Below are 17896 nucleotides of genomic sequence, written 5' to 3'. Positions count from 1 at the left end.
CTTTTCCCACACCCAGGCTCTATATGTCCCATGTAGTCCTACGCCTTCCCTTGATCTATCTATCTTTCCCTACACTCAGGTCTCTATGTCCAATGTAGTCACACACCTTCCACTGATTGACCCCCTGCACAAAGGTCTCGATGTCCCATACACACCGTCACCTTGATCTACCCAACCCTCTCTCTGTGCCCATGACAGTCCCCTTGATTGACACAGCCCCACCTAGGTCTATATGTCCCATGTGGTCGACACACATTCCTTTGATCTCCCAGCCCTACACCCAGGTCTATGTCTGTGTCCCACTGTCTCTTCCATCGACCCAGACCTACACCCAGGTCTGTTTCTCCCAGATAGTTCCACCTTCCCCCATGATCGTGACCCAGCCGTACACCCAGGTCCACGTGAAATCCATCGTTTTCTATGTCCAATGTAGTCGAAGCCTCCCACCCAGGTCTATATGTCCCACCTGTACCCCACCACCTTTCGCGTATGATCCCCAGCACTACACCCAGCCTATATGTCCCATGTGATTGACCCAGCCCTACACCCAGGTCTATATGTCCTATGTAGTCTCACACCTTCCATTTGATCGACCCAGACCTACACTCAGGTCTATAGGTCCCATGTAGTCACACACCTTCCCTTTGATTGCCAAGCCCTACACCCAGGTCTATATGTCCCACGTAGTCCCCCACCGTTCCTTTCATCGACCCAGCCCTACACCCAGGTCTATGTCCCATGTAGTCCCACACTGTCTCTTCCATCGACCCAGACCTACACCCAGGTCTGTTTCTCCCATATAGTTCCACACCTTCCCCATGATCGACCCAGCCATACACCCAGGTCTATTGGTCACGTGAAATCCCACACCTTCCCCTTGATCGACCCAGCCTTACACCCAGGTCTCTATGTCCTATGTAGTAACACAGCTTCCCCTTGATCAACCCAGCCCTACACGCAGGTCTCGATGTTCCATGTAGTCATACACCGTCCCTTGATCTACCCAGCCCTACACCCAGGTCTATATGTCCTACGAAGTCTTACACCTTCCCCTTGATCGACCCAGCCCCACACCCAGGTCTATATGTCCCATGTAGTCTCAAACCTTCCCCTTGATTGACCCAGCCCTACACCCAGGTCTATATGTCCCATGTAGTCCCACACCGTCCCCTTGAACGACCCAGCCGTGCAACCAGTTCTATATCTCCCATGTAGTCCCCCACTGTTCCTTTCATCGACCCAGCCTTACACGCAGGTCTATATGTCCCACAATGTCCCCTTCATCCACCCAACCCTACACCCAGGTCTATATGTCCTATGTAGTTTCACACCTTCCCCTTGATCGACCCAGCCCTACATCCAGGTCTATATGTTCTATGTAGTCTCACACCTTCCCCTTTATCGACCCAGCCGCACACCGAGGTGTATATGTCCCATGTAGTCAAACACCTTCCCATTGATCGACGCAGCCGTACACCCAGGTGTTTATGTCCCTTGTAGTCAAACACCTTCCCATTGATCGAACCAGCCCTACACCCAGGTCTATTGGTCACGTGAAATCCCACACCTTCCCCTTGATCGACCTAGCCTTACACGCAGGTCTCTATGTCCTACGTAGTAACGCAGCTTCCCCTTGATCAACCCAGCCCTACACCAAGGTCTATATGTCCTATGTAGTTTCACACCTTCCCCTTGATCGAGCCAGCCCTACATCCAGGTCTATATGTTCTATGTAGTCTCACACCTTCCCCTTTATCGACCCAGCCCTACACCGAGGTGTATATGTCCCATGTAGTCAAACACCTTCCCATTGATCGACGCAGCCGTACACCCAGGTGTTTATGTCCCTTGTAGTCAAACACCTTCCCATTCATCGACGCAGCCGTACACCAAGACCTATCCGTCCCATGTAGTCCCACACCTTCCCCTTGATCTACCCAGCCCTACACCCAGGTCTATATGTCCCATGTAGTCACACACCGTCCCCTTGATCGACCCAGCCCTACACCCAGGACTAGATGTCCCATGTAGTCAAACACCGCCCCCTTGATCGACCCAGCCCTACACCCAGGTCTATATGTCCTACGAAGTCTTACACCTTCCCCTTGATCGACCCAGCCCTAGACCATGGTCTATATGTCCCATGTAGTCAAACACCGCCCCCTTGACAGACGAAGCCCTATAACCAGGTTTTGTATGTCCAATGTAGTCACAAACCTTCGCCTCGATTGACCCAGCCCTACACCCAGGTCTATATGTCCTATGTAGTCTCACACCTTCCATTTGATCGACCCAGCCCTACACTCAGGTCTATAGGTCTCATGTAGTCACACACCGTCCCCTTGATTGCCAAGCCCTACACTCAGGTGTATATGTCCCATGTAGTCCCCCACCGTTCTTTTCATCGACCCAGCCCTACACCCAGGTCTATGTCCCATGGAGTCCCACACTGTCTCTTCCATCGACCCAGATCTACACCCAGGTCTGTTTCTCCCATATAGTTCCACACCTTCCCCATGATCGACCCAGCCGCACACCCAGGTCTATTGGTCACGTGAAATCCCACACCTTCCCTTTGATCGACCCAGCCTTACACCCAGGTCTATATGTCCCTTGTATTCACACACCTTCCCCTTTATTGACCAAGCCCTACACCCAGGTCTATATGTCCCATGTAGTCTCACACCTTCCCATTGATCGACCCTTCCCTACACCCAGGTCTCTATGTCCTATGTAGTAACACAGCTCCCCTTGGATCGACCCAGCCCTACACGCAGGTCTCGATGTTCCATGTAGTCATACACCGTCCCTTGATCTACCCAGCCCTACACCCAGGTCTATATGTCCTATGTAGTCTCACACCTTCCCCTTGATCGACCCAGCCCCACACCCAGGTCTATATGTCGCATGTAGTCACAAACCTTCCCCTTGATTGACCCAGCCCTACACCCAGGTCTATATATCCCATGTAGTCCCACACCGTCCCCTTGACCGACCCAGCCGTGCAACCAGTTCTATATCTCCCATGTAGTCCCCCACCGTTCCTTTCATCGACCAAGCCTTACACGCAGGTCTATATGTCCCACAATGTCCCCTTCATCCACCCAACCCTACACCCAGGTCTATATGTCCTATGTAGTCTCACACCTTCCCCTTGATCGACCCAGCCCTACATCCAGGTCTATAGGTTCTATGTAGTCTCACACCTTCCCCTTTATTGATAAAGCCCTACACCGAGGTCTATTGATCGACGCAGCCGTACACCCAGGTGTTTATGTCCCTTGTAGTCGAACACCTTCCCATTGATCGACACAGCCCTACACCCAGACCTATAAGTCCCATGTAGTCCCACACCTTCCCCTTGATCTACCCAGCCCTACACCCAGGTCTAGATGCCCCATGTAGTCACACACCGTCCCCTTGATCGACTCAGCCCTGCACCCAGGTCTATATGTCCCATGTAGCCACACACCGTCCCCTTGATTGACCCAACCCTACACCCAGGTGTTTATGTCCCATGTAGTCCCCCACCGTTCCTTTCATCTACCCAGCCCTACACCCAGGTCTATATGTCCCACGTAGTCCAAAACCTTCCCCGTGATCGACCCAGCCCTACAGCCAGATCTGTATATCCGATGTAGTCCTACACCTTCCCTTGATCGACCCAACCCTAGACCATGGCCTATATGTCCCACAATGTCCCCTTCATCCACCCAACCCTACACCCAGGCCTGTATATCCCAAGTAGTCCTACACCATCCCCTTGATCGACCCAGCCCTACACCCAGGTCTATATGTCCCATGTAGTCCTCACACCATCCCCTTGAATGACCCAGCCCTACACCCAGGTCTATATGTCCCGTGAAGTCCCACTCCTTCCCCTTGATCGACCCAGCCTTACACCAAGGTCTATATGTCCCATGTAGTCAAACACCTACCCCTTGATTGACCAAGCCCTACACCCAGGTATATATGTCCCATGTAGTCAAACACCTTCCCACTGATCGAGGCAGCCGTACACCCAGGCATATAAGTCCCATGTAGTCGCACACCTTCCCCTTGATCTACCCAGCCCTACACCCAGGCCTATATGTCCTATGTAGTCCCACACCTTCCCCTTGATCTACCCAGGTCTATATGTCCCATGTAGTCCTACGCCTTCCCCTTGATCGATCCTTCCCTACACTAAGGTCTCTATGTCCAATGTAGTCACACACCTTTCACTTGATTGATCCAGCCCTGCACACAGGTCTCGATGTCCCATGTAGTCACACACCGTCACCTTGATCTACCCAACCCTACACTCAGGTCTCTGTGTCCCATGTAGTCACACACCTTCCTCTTGATTGACCCAGTCCTACTGCCAGGTCTATATGCCCCATGTAGTGACACACCTTCCCCTTGATTGACACAGCCCTACACCTCGGTCTATATGTCCCATGTAGTCACACACCTTCCCCTTGATCTACCCAGCCCTACACCCCGGTCTATATGTCCCATGTAGTCCCACACCTTCTCACTGATGCACCCAGCCCTACACCCAGGTTTATAGGTCCTATGTAATGCAAGACCTCCCGCCACATACCTTCTGAGAAATGCCAATTCCTCGGGAATCCACATTACAGCGTTATTGATTTTTCGATCACACTCTTGCATTGTTCTTTGCCATGTTATGTTAACCTATTCACTCGACATATCAAAGACTTTCAAAACACATCGAAGGGCAATATAGTTACATTGCAGGTTCAAATCACACTCAGGTAAATGTGTACTGGACACTTGTTACACTGAGGGGGCAGTGTGGTAGCCTAGTGGATAAAGCGATCGCTCCTCACGCCGAAGACACGGATTCGATTCTCCACATGGGTACAGTGTGTAAAGCCCATTTCTGGTGTCCCCCGCTGCGATATTGCTGGAATATTGCTAAAAGCGGCGTGAACCCCAACTCACTCACTCAGTCATTGACTTTAAGAACGCACCGAAAGGCAATAAGGTCACTATACATGCAGGTTTAAATCACACTCAGGTAAATGTGTACTGGACACTTGTTACACTGAGGGGGCAGTTTGGTAGCCTAGTGGATAAAGCGATCGCTCCTCACGCCGAAGACACGGATTCGATTCTCCACATGGGTACAGTGTGTAAAGCCCATTTCTGGTGTCCCCCGCTGCGATATTGCTGGAATATTGCTAAAAGCGGCGTGAACCCCCCAACTCACTCACTCAGTCATTGACTTTAAGAACGCACCGAAAGGCAATAAGGTCACTATACATGCAGGTTTAAATCACACTCAGGTGAAAGTGTACTTGACATTTGTTACATTGAGTCCCACAATGAAAGAAGTGTTTACATTATCATGAAAATAGATGTGCATCATACACTATCATGAATATGGTGGCAATATGGACGAGGAAAGGTAGCGGTATCACCCTGTTAGAGACGTTATGCGTGTCGTTCCGTGACCCCTCAAATCTACACTGATAAGAATGTTAGAATAGACAATTAAGAGTGTGACCTCCAATCACGGCACCACAGCGACGCTCCGATTCACCTGCGGTCGCGCTCGTCTTCCCAGGGGGAATGAATGCATAGCACCATTTGGAAAGTGCTCAAATGTACCATATGTAATATTTGAGACTACACTTTCTTAGTCAAGTACAGATTCTAGTACTTTTGTTGGGTTGAGTCCACAACCTCAGAGTCAGGCACCTAATCGCCAGCACACAAAGTCAGCCGCCTAACCCGCTCAGCCACTGGGACTTCCACAAACATGGAAGTCGGACAACTGTTAGTCCAGACTAAGGACTTGGTGTACCCCTCTGATATGTGTAAATGTTGCGGAAGGCCAGTATAAGACATCAACATCTGCGTTAGGTAAGAAGTACTGCACAAGAAAGGCAGGATGAGACATGAGTTGAAATGCCGATACAGGACAATGTAGTTTCATGAATGGTATAAGGACGGGAGTCAAGATATGATCCCAATATTGTATGGCGGTCAGATTCTGGCATCTATTCTCTTAGGGTTAATCACTTTAGAATGTGAATTGTTACTTCATAATGATAGTTAGCATGTGATGAAAACTTATAGACGAGTATATAAGTGAAGAATGATGACATTTGTGTGGATATACAACTTCCTTTATTAATAATAATAATACATTTGTAAAGCTTCTAATATCCCCCTTACTGATGCTCAGTGGCGTTGATACGGTGATAAAACTGGAAATAGGTGTCTTAAGTTCTGATTTAAAAGTGTCTTCAGTAGTTGTATTTCTGAGGTTTTGAGGAAGTGATTTCCTGAGTTGTGGGCTGACGAAAGAGAAGGCGCGTTCAAAAATCCATTCAGTGATTTTGGTTGAGTCAAGAGAGAGTCACTGGAGGATTTGAGATTCCGCTGAGGTAAGTAAGGCCCTACTAAGGGGAGATAATTCTTTGAGATAGGATGGAAAGGCGTCATTTTATTCTGTGAAAGGCGTCATTTTCCCTTTTCAACTTAGATTCTACTGTAGTTGTCAAGCAAGTGATAAATTATCAAGTGAAGGTAGGCATTAGGAATGTAATATCCTTCATCTCTGTTGAGTTTACGAATTTTGTAGTCCGACTGGTTCCTTTCTACGGTCTTGGTGTTATCCCAGTTGATAGTGTGGATAGGGTGGACTTTGATGTGGTCGGCAATGGCTGATTTAGAATTGTTCTTCCTAACTGAAGCTTGGTGTCCCTTGATCCTGAGGGTGAGTGGTCGATGTTTCTCCAACATAGGAGTCACCGCAGTCACATTCTATGAGGTAAACCACACCTGAGGGTCTTGCTTCTGGGACGACCTAGGTCTTCCCGTGGCTTGGACTTACTTGACAACGACAATAGAATCTATGTCGAAACGTCACCTTTCACAGAATAACAGAAGATGTATGTCCATAAAAATTGTCATCATTTTTCAACAACTCAGCTTCTAGAATTCCCATCAAAGAAGTATATATACGTGTAACCTTAACTTGGTAATAGACTGTCAAGAGTAACTTCATTGGTAGCATCATATTGTACTAATTAAAGTACTGCGTCAGAAGGGCAGTGATGGAGATAGCACTGTCATGTTGAAATGTTAGTATAGAACAATGTAGCTTCTGGAGTCAAAATATTATCCCGATATCATATGGCGGTCAGATTCCAGCATCCATTCGCATGTGGTTAAACACTTTAGAATGTGAATTGTTAATGATAGGTATAAGTGTTACCATAACTTATTAATAGACTAACTTAGTAATAGACTGTACAGAATAACGTCATTGGTATCGTTACAATTATATTGTACCCCCACGTACACCGTGCCTTACATGTCTTACCGCTGCGTACGTCTCAATATCTCCACAAACTATCTATCATGGTGTACAGCAAGATATGCCATATGAATAAATCATTCATGAAAATGCCATGCTTTTGAACTAGGTGTTCCATATGTATATATCAAAATTAGCTATATGAAAAAAGAAATGTGAAACGTCCTAACTTTTTCTTCTCCGGTTGCTTTGATGAATAAATTCGGAAAAATTGCATAATGTTTCCTATTGTTTGGTGTCCCTCAAATACACAAATGATCCACAAAAACCCTAAACCAAAGTAGATACTATTTTCCTACAAGTACCCCTTGATCCACACAATCCCCACACCCAGATCTCCATGTCCCACATAGTCCAACAAATACCTGATACCCCAAACGGCCCCTACACCCAGGTCTAAATGACCCTTATTGTCCCACACAAACCTCCTGATCCACCCAGGATCAACACCCAGGTCAAAATATCACATGTGGTCCCACATAAACCTCTTAATCCACATAGCCCTTACAACCTTGTGTAAAACTCCAATATAGCCCCACACAAACCTCTTGATCCCACCAGTCCATCCACACAGGACAACATGTTCCCTATAATCCCAGGAATGTCTCTTGACCCACCCAGGGCCAACACCAACACTCTCTCACACACACACGCACCGCGCACATCCGGTCAATCATTTCATAGTCAATGATGCTCTCAAGTTATTGATCGAATACATTTTTTCGGGAACGTAACGTTGTCATGTTGAAATGGCAGTCCAGGAAACTGTAACCGCATGACTGGCAGACAGACTAAGATCAAAACATGGTCCCTTCAAATCAGTCAACCTCACGAACACAACACTCTTGTGACCCACCCTGGCGTATCTCTGGATCCACCGTAAACGCTGATGACAGTACAATAAGTCAAGATCCTTTAGTTGGTCGGATACATGCAGTTAGCAATCAATCCTTCATGATCTCAGCTAACCATCAACGTCTGAGTGAGTGAGTGAGTTAGTGAGTATGGTTTTGCGCCGCTTCTAGCAATATTCCAGCAATATCACGTTGGGGGACGCTAAAAAAGGGGCTTCACACATCGTACCCACGTGGGGAATCGGACAAGGGTCTCCAGCGTGACGGGCGGACTCTTTAACCACTAGGCTACCCTACAGCCCCTTCTTAACGTCTGAACAACAGTTGTCTGCTTGTAGAAAATGCAGCCACAAATCTTTTGTAACCTATTTGTACGTCATTTTGGTGTGACGATACACCTAGTGCCTCGGGCCTAGGGTGATCTGCAGGTCAGACAGGTCTCCAGATTAAGTTCTAAAACAAGGGCCGGCCGCAAAGGATTTTTCAGCCTTCAGCCTATCCTTCACCCGTTTACGTTGCTAATGTGTGGATGAAGTCAAACTCGCTTTTTTATTCAACTTCCAGTTCCAATGCAAGTTCAATTCCAATACTGGTGCAATCACAACGGTGATCCAGTAAGACGCTGCACATGGTTGTTGTGTTTCACGGTTCTGTGACCACATTTTTCTCGACAGTCGCCAAGACCATGTTCAAACATCCTACATGTCATTGTCGTGTGTATGGCACAAGAAACTAAACAGAACAATAGAAGCGACAAAAACCCTTTCCACATTCATAAGAAATCTCTGCCAAAGGCAGAGTCGATTGTAGGATATCATGAGCAGATATTTGTTTCAGCAGTACTACAGCTGTATGATGTTGTTTGTAAACAAATCAGGTGTGAACCAGGCAATCCAGTGATTGTCATCATGCGATGCGATGGCAGAGCATGTGTTTATGAATCACTTTGATATACCGATGAAACCAGATGTTCGCGAAAAGGTGAGCGTACCCTGCCCCACCGGTGGCACCCGTCATCAACATAATATGTTGAGTCTAGTTAACTGTTCACCTGAAATAATTCGGGAACGTATGGTATAAGTCAAAATACGGATTTACTTCGGACATCATTTTTGTCACTGATGCATCAAATTTAGAAATGTCCTCCACATGTCCAGCATTAATCTTCTTGAAAGCTCTACTGAGGCCGCGAATGTTGTAACCTTGATCAAGTTACTCCTGAGCAAGACTGACATGACGCCCTTTGAAATCCTGATAAAAAGAGCACGCTCGATTGTATATCCAAAGTCGTGAAATGTAAACAACAAAGGCTTGGGCTGTTCTAATACTGCTCGACATGAAAGGAAAGCTGACTATTAGAAAGCTGAACTATCCCGTTTGTCATATACCCTTGTTGAGAGTGTTGTTTTTTTGTCACAATGAATCTTTAAGCATAGAGTGAGTGAGCTTAGTTTTACGCCGCACTCAGCAATGTTCCAGCTATATGGTGGCTGTCTGTAAATAATGGAGTCTGGACCAGACAGTCCAGTGATCAACAGCATGAACATCGATCTGCGCAATTGGGAACCGATGACATGTGTCAACCAAGTCAGCGAGCCTGACCACCCGATCCCGTTAGTCGCGTCTTACGACAAGCATGGGTTACTGACGGCACATTCTAACCCGGACCTTCACGGGAACTTTATGCATAGATCTAAATATGATTGAAACAGTTTAGACAGAATCACTTGTCACCTTAATTTGAAGTTTGGGTGGGTAAATCAGTGGAAGGCAATTGGCGATTTGATGGTTATTGAACGATATTAAATCATTGAAATAATTGAAGCTTAAGTTAAACTTCTTGGTCAAATCGCTTTGTTTTGATTTTGCCAACCCATGCAGAAATTCTGATGCATAAAGAAACAGATCCGCAAGGAAGGGAGCACAATTGGTGTCCATGGGGATGCCTACTTCTTGTCGAAATGTTTTACTCCTAAATTTTAATGGGAAAGTCCAGCATTTCATTTACTGCTTTCTTTGTAAATCTCAAATGGCTTTTTCTTTTTTAAAAACTGAGATATGTAGGTATATCTTTGTTTGACGTGTCTTACAACAACATAACGTGACTGTTATATACCTTTCTTAATAAAAAAAACGAACCAAGATCTGCTTGAGGTTAGATGTATCAGTCATATATATACAGACGAGTATATGTACAAAAGTTGTTTTTCTTTAAGTCCTATTTTGTTTTTCTTTGCATCACGTTTCTTTTTATCTAGTTTGGCGTAGTCGGACCCACTGCTCAAGACACCCAGGTCTATATGTCCTATGTACTCCCCTCGATTCCTCAGGATTCCAGTTTACACCATTAACGTTTGTTCGATGTCAGTAGTGCAGCCATCTTTCCAGGGTGTTTGTTATTGTTTGATTGAACAAGGTTGAAGTTTAAATCGGTGAAACCGTTCAGCTTGAGTGCAGCTTGTACAAAGACATTTCTCAAGAAATGAAGTTGGTTGAAGCCAAACAACCCACTCATGTTATCGGGGAAAAGGACATTCTCCGGGAATGAATACAGTCATAAAATTGATCAAATGTGTGTATTACCAATTCCTCGTGAATCCAGTTGATTGCATCATTATTTGTTCGACGACAGTAGTGCGGTATTCTTTGTAACGTGTTTGTCAGGTTGCCTATTAGCGCGACGTAAACAATGACTTTCAAAACACATCGAGAGGCGATACATTAACTATGCATGCGCTTTAAATCACACTGAGGTCAACGTGACCTGTAACAACGAGATCTAAAAGGTTCGCATGTCCTTGCGCGACTGATTTTGGTTAACGCCATTTTGTGTATTCCATGTTAGATTATAGGGTGCCGGGATCGAGCCCACCTGTGACCGGCTGTAAAAACCTATGAGTCTTCCATGTGTGCAGACTCTTCCAGTGCTGTCACAACCCCTAGTGTACAATACACAACCCTGTGCACTTAAAAGAACCCACGAATCCGTTGGTAAATTACCAGATGGTCATGAATACGTGCAAACACCTAGTTGCGGGTACAGCAACGTGCAGTAAACTTGGACAAAGTACTGTGACTATGTGTCCCAGTCCACCTAGCTGTGAATTGGTACATCGAAAGGATAGGAAAGTCACATTAACTCGGTGAGCCAAGTGAAGAGTTGTATGTTCCCCAGGGAGTTGAGATTGATAATATTACGTGCCGCTGAGACTGACACCCAATGATCGAGGGAAAAACAAAGAAGCGCTTTAAGCATGCATGTGGGGTGGACTATAGCGCTATATAAATACTCATTATATATAAATTCTGTCCTATAATGAATGTATTCTAGTGCATTATTAGGAAAGTAGATGTGTATCATATCGTTATTGAGAAGTGGACTAAGGCATTATTTTATCAGAAACATAATGCAGGACCTTTCAAATTAACACCAGTACGAGTGAGTGAGTGAGCTGGGTTTTACACCGCTTTTGGCAATATTCTAGCAATATCACTGCGGGAGACACCAGAAATGGGCTTCACACATTATACCCATGTGTGGAATCGAACCCAGGCCTTCGGCGTGACAAGCGAACGCTTTAACCACTGGGCTATCCCAACACAAGTAAGACAGCTGAAACAGAACAAATCAGGATAAGTTTCGATTATGAAGTCTGTGTCGGCACCACACCGTCTCCTCATGAAATGGACGTCGTCGCCATTGGCCAAAGAGTATTTGGTCAACTTCGTGCAAGTTGTTGACCGCGACGTGAACGAAGACTTTCAAGGGCAAGGATAGGGATTACAGGGTAAAATCAGTCTAAAATCAATCACACGTGAGTAATACCCATTCCTCGGGAATTCAGGTTACAGTAATACCGATTGTTCGATGGCAGTAGTGCAGTTAACCTTGCAAGACGTTTGTTATGTTAATCTGTCGGATGTGAACAAAGACTTTCAAAACACATGGAGAGGGAATATAGTAACTATACATGAAGGTTCAAATCACACTCGGGTCAAAGTGAACTTTAACAACAAGACTTATGAGGCTCACATGCCTATTTGCGAGTGATTTGGTAAATGCCAATTTTCGAAATATTGCTTGTTAGATTATACACTTAATTAAATTAATAAATTGACACAGAGTACCGCAATACAAGCAGTATAGTTTGACCCACCGCTCAATACTCCCAGGTCTATAGGTCCTATGTACTCCCTTCGATTCCTCAGGATTCCAGTTTACACCATTAACGTTTATTCGATGGTAGTCGTCTTTGCAAGGTGAATGTTATTGTTTGATTGAAAAAGATTTAAATGGGGAAACCGTTCAGGGTGTGTGCAAAAAGAAGCAACTGCTTGAACAAAGACATTTCTCAGGAAAGCAAGCTGGTTGCAACACAATGACTCACTCATGGTAAAAAACATTTTCCGAGATTGAATACAGTAATAAAATCGATCAAGTGTGTGTAATACCAGTTCCTCGGGAATCCAGTTGATTGCATCATTATTTGTTCGATGACAGTAGTGCGGTATTCTTCCCACCGTGTTTGTCATGTTGCCTATTAGCTCGATGTAAACAATGACTTTCCAAACATATCGAGAGGCGAGACCTTAACTATTCGTGCGGGTTCAAATGACACTGAGGTCAAAGTGAACTTTAACAACAAGATCTAGAAGGTTCGCATGTCCTTGCGCGAGTGATTTTGGTTAACGCTGTTTTTTGGTATATTGCATGTTAGATTATAGGGTTTACCATATTAAAAGGTTGACATTGATAAATTGTGTCCTACAATGACTGTATTCTAGTGCATTATTATGAAAGTAGTTGTGTAGCATATCGCTATTATGAGGTTAACAATACAGACGAGGAAAAGTGGACTGGGACATCATTTTGTCAGAAACATACTGCACGATCTTTCAAATTAACACCAATAAGAGTGGGTGAGTGAGTTGGGTTTTTAACGCCGCTTTTAGCAATAGTCCAGCAATATCACGGCAGGGGACACCAGAAACAGGCTTCACACATTATACCGATGTGCAGAATCCAACCCGGTCTTCGGCGTGACAAGCGAACGCTTTAACCACTGGGCTACCCAACCGCCCAGCACTAGTAAGACAGCTGAAACAGAACAAATCAGTATCAGTTTCGATTATGACGTCTATGTCGGCACCACACCGTCTCCTCATGAAATGGACGTCGTCGCCATGGGCTAAAGCATTTAATCAAGTTCGTGCAAGGCCAGGTGTTGATTCGCCTGCTGTCTCGCTTGTACTCACAGCTTATCCCAAACATTTTCTATCAGGTTTAAGCCTACAGACAGAAAGGCCAATTCTTGACTTCAACAGAGGCGTTGCTTACGAAGTTGATCGTCAGAATCACCGTGTAGGGCGAATCATTGAAATGTCAGTTCAGGACCATGCAGTTGCATGAAAGGTTGAAGGACTCGGGTCAAAATATGATCCTGATAATGTATGGCAACTAAATACATCCAGAGAGCAATCATTTGAGACTTGCCGTTGACCCAAAATGGTGTTTATGACCAATACCACGGTGGGGCAGGATTTGCTCATCGTGTGTTTATGACAGGTACCAGGGTTGGGGCAGGATTTGCTCATCGTGTGTTTGTGATAGGTACCAGGGGTGGGCAGGATTTGCTCATCGTGTGTTTATGACAGATACCAGGGATGGGCAGGATTTGCTCATCGTGTGTTTATGACAGATACCAGGGTGGGGCAGGATTTGCTCATCGTGTGTTTATGACAGATACCAGGGTGGGGCAGGATTTGCTCATCGTGTGTTTATGACAGGTACCAGGGGTGGGGCAGGATTTGCTCATCGTGTGTTTGTGACAGGTACCAGGGTGGGGCAGGATTTGCTCATCGTGTGTTTATGACAGATACCAGGGGTGGGGCAGGATTTGCTCATAGTGTGTTTGTTACAGATACCAGGGTGGGGCAGGATTTGCTCATCGTGTGTTTATGACAGGTACCAGGGGTGCGGCAGGATTTGCTCATCGTGTGTTTATGACAGGTACCAGGGGTGCGGCAGGATTTGCTCATCGTGTGTTTATGACAGGTACCAGGGTAGGGGCAGGATTTGCTCACAAGGCGACTAACAGGATTGGGCAGATTTGGTTGACGTCATCGTTTCCAAATGGGTTGCCTGGTCCAAACTCAATTTTACAGACCGCCGCCTTATACCCTGAGAAATGTTGAATGGCACACTAAACAACAAGCAAAGGAAACAAATCACGGCTACACACAATAAACAATACCGTCAGAAAGGTATTGAAAACTTTGATCCATACGTGTCTCACGAGACATTCTAATTATAGTAATATATTTTTATTGAATGGAGGGATCCCCCTCAATGTATTCCGTGTCACAGTCATTTGACTGTCAAGCACCTTTTGTTGGAATGTGTGGATTTTGCACTTTTCGCTCATTCGCCAACGATTTTGTACTGTTCAGACAATTTCAGAACTTTTCAATACCGTTTCTAATCATGTACTTTTAGCGTTTTGAAGAAAAGTAAACTATATGATAAAATGTAGATATTAATTCTGAATGTTTTTACCGTTAACTGTCATAGTTCATTGAAGTTTCAATAATCTTCGTCATCACTTTTATTCAATACCGTTTCTATTCATGAAATATTTGTTATTCTAGCCACGAACAGCTGCAAAATTGCTGATGCAGCTTAAAGCAACATTTACTTACTCACTCACTCTTTTTCAACAGTATCCCTTGGTAACCCAGTTCTAAAGCAGCTCCACTGGTTACACGTGAGAGCCAGGATTCAATTCAAGACACTCTGCCTCACATGCAAGTCCCTTCATGGCCATACTCCACCCTACATTGCAGATCTGATCAACCCCTACAGTCCATCGCGCGTACTTCGCTCACAGCAGCAAATCCTTCTGACAGTGCCGAACTACAAACTTAAAACCTTTGGCTACAGAACTTTCTCCTACTCTTCCCCTGTCTTGTGGAACTCTCTCCCCTTTGACCTCAAACACTCTGAATCTCTGGATTCATTTAAATCAAATCTCAATATTATCATTAATAGCCTTAATTGTTTATGCATTGTGCACCTATTCATTGTCGTTTTCTTAACTCTTTATATATAATGTATGTATTGTTATGTAGTGCCAAGAGCATGCTTACGAGCGTGGATATGTGCGCGTTATAAATATGCACTATTATTATTATTAATCACAGTTACACCTTGACTGATACTGATATCTGAAGTCCACCAAATTCCAGATATCAGAAACAGACAACATCAACATCTCATTAGATTACCTCGCGATATTACTGTTTGATTAAACAATTGTAGGTTTGTAGTTTAATGCGGGAGATGCTCCATGTGCACGCATTTCTGAAGTAAGTGCAACTAAAATATTTGCATCAAACCAAAGTCACAAGGACATACAGAATATGAATACAATCGTTAATTCGACCAACTTGAGCAATACTCATTCTCTAGAGTTCTGTTTAGGTGCAGTCATCCTCGCAAGGTGTACTGTGTTGTGTTAAGTTGTTGACGCAACGTGAACAAAGACTTTGAAATTTGAACGTTGGGGACTACAGTAACTATGCCTACAGGGTCAAATCAATCTAAAAGCGATCACACGTGAGTAATACTCCTTCCTCGGGAATTTTGTTTACAGCAATACAGCAAGACTGTTCGATGGCAATAATGCAGACCTCCCTGCAAGGTGTTTGTTATGTTAATCTGTTGAATGTGAACAAAGTCTTTCAAAACACATCGGAAGGGAACACAGATACTATACATACAGGTTCAAATCACACTCTGGTCAAAGTGAACTTAACGTTTTTTTGGCATAAAGTAGCAACAAATAACCAACACTGTAAACTCTCTTCACTGCTGTATAATTTTATCTCTGTTAATCATGTTGTTTGTCAACACCGATGGATATCTTTTGTTACAAGAATACTTAATACCTGCGGTTTATCAGAAGTTTTCTCAAACGCCCACAATGCGCCCACGTCATGGCTGGTTCTAAACGCTGAAGCTACTTTAAAACACCAGTTTTTACAACATTGGCGTAGCTCCATAGAAACTAGTTCTAAAGGTTATTTTTATAAATGTTTTAAAGATAAACTATACTCAGTGACAAAAGTTTAGCAACACCAAATCTTGGCAATTGTAAACACCAGAAATGTTATTATGAAGTCAGTAATGTCTGGTAAGAACTGGCATGTCACATCGCACAAGCACACCAGATATGGCTGTACAAAACGCACGTGCATCCTGTGGGCTACACTGGACGTGATTTAACGGAATATGGGTCCCACTGTAATTCAGTCTTGAAAGCAGTTGCATACGTCAGAACTGCTTACTGTCAGATAAAAAAACACCACATCACAAGGTTGTAACACAATGGGGCGTCACAGGGGAATGCCAAAAAAACCCATTGGAATGAAGAGAGCTGGGATGAGCTTACGACAGGTTGCCAGACACTTTCAGGTTCACCACAGTACCATTTCACGTCTCCAGTCACTCCAGTCACAAACTGGACCAGTGCAAGACCGCCCACGCAGTGGTAGACCTAAGAAAACGACGTCACGTCAAGATCGTTATCTTGTGACGTCATCACGTCGCAACAGATTTGCCAGTGCACTAGATCATGCTCAAAGTCTTCGGCGGACTACAGGAACACGAGTGCATCCGCAGCTCGTCCGTAATAACGTCACCGTTCTGCTGGGCTCCGTGCTTCCTGTTTGTGTGCGTGAACTTCACTGACCCACCCCTCTCACTTTGTAGTGCACAGGCTTTCCATTTTGTAATGACGTCAAAACTGTTTGTTTCAGTTTTGCAATCGAAAATGGTCAAAGTAAAGTTTAAAAGGTTGCAGTGATTCTTATCCTCATTTCTTTTTGTTAAGTGGACTGTTTCATTGGGTGTTGCTAAACTTTGGTTACTGAGTATATGTTTTGAAAATTACTTAAACTTACCCAGGGAGATATATTTTCCCATATTGAAACTATGAACCTCCAACAATAATCTACCAATTGAAACCAGCAGATGGCATTCTATTCCAAATGAAGAAAAAATGAAGAAATTTCTCAGTTCAATATCGCGTATGGCCGCTCCGCGCATTCACCACTGCCAAACACCGTCTCCTAATCGACTGCCTGATGCTTGTGAACACGTGGTTGGGGATTCTGCGCCATTGCTCTTGCAAGGCAGCGCCAAGTTCCTGCAAATTCTGAGGTTGGTTCCTAAGACCACGAAGCCTTCTCCCAAGTGCATCCCAAACGTGCTCTATTGGATTAAGGTCAGGGGACCTCGATGGCCAGTCCATGACGTTGATTCCAGCGTTTTGAAGGAAATTTCGTGTCAACATCGCGGTATGCGGCCGAGCATTATCATGCTGGAACTGTAGACCTGGGCCATGAGACGCCATGAAAGGAACGAGTTCAGGGGTGAGCACCTGGTCGCGGTAAGCAGCAGCTGTGAGGTTTCAACGGATGACCAGAAGTCGGGAACGGTTGTTCCCACAGAAAGCACCCCACCACACCATGCAACTCCCGCCCCCGAATCTGTGGACTTCCTGTACACAACATTGGGCATACCGTTTACGACGTCGTCTCCAGACTCTATGCCTGCCGTCCGCAAATCTGAGGGTAAACCTGGATTCATCGCTAAAGACGACTCGATTCCTGTCTCTCTGGGTCCATCGGAGGTGACGTTGGGCCC

This window comes from Haliotis rubra, unplaced genomic scaffold (genome assembly GCF_003918875.1).
Source record: "Haliotis rubra isolate DU_JTF1 unplaced genomic scaffold, ASM391887v1 Scf1277, whole genome shotgun sequence".
NCBI lineage: Eukaryota > Metazoa > Mollusca > Gastropoda > Lepetellida > Haliotidae > Haliotis > Haliotis rubra.
This window is presented reverse-complemented; position numbering follows the sequence as displayed.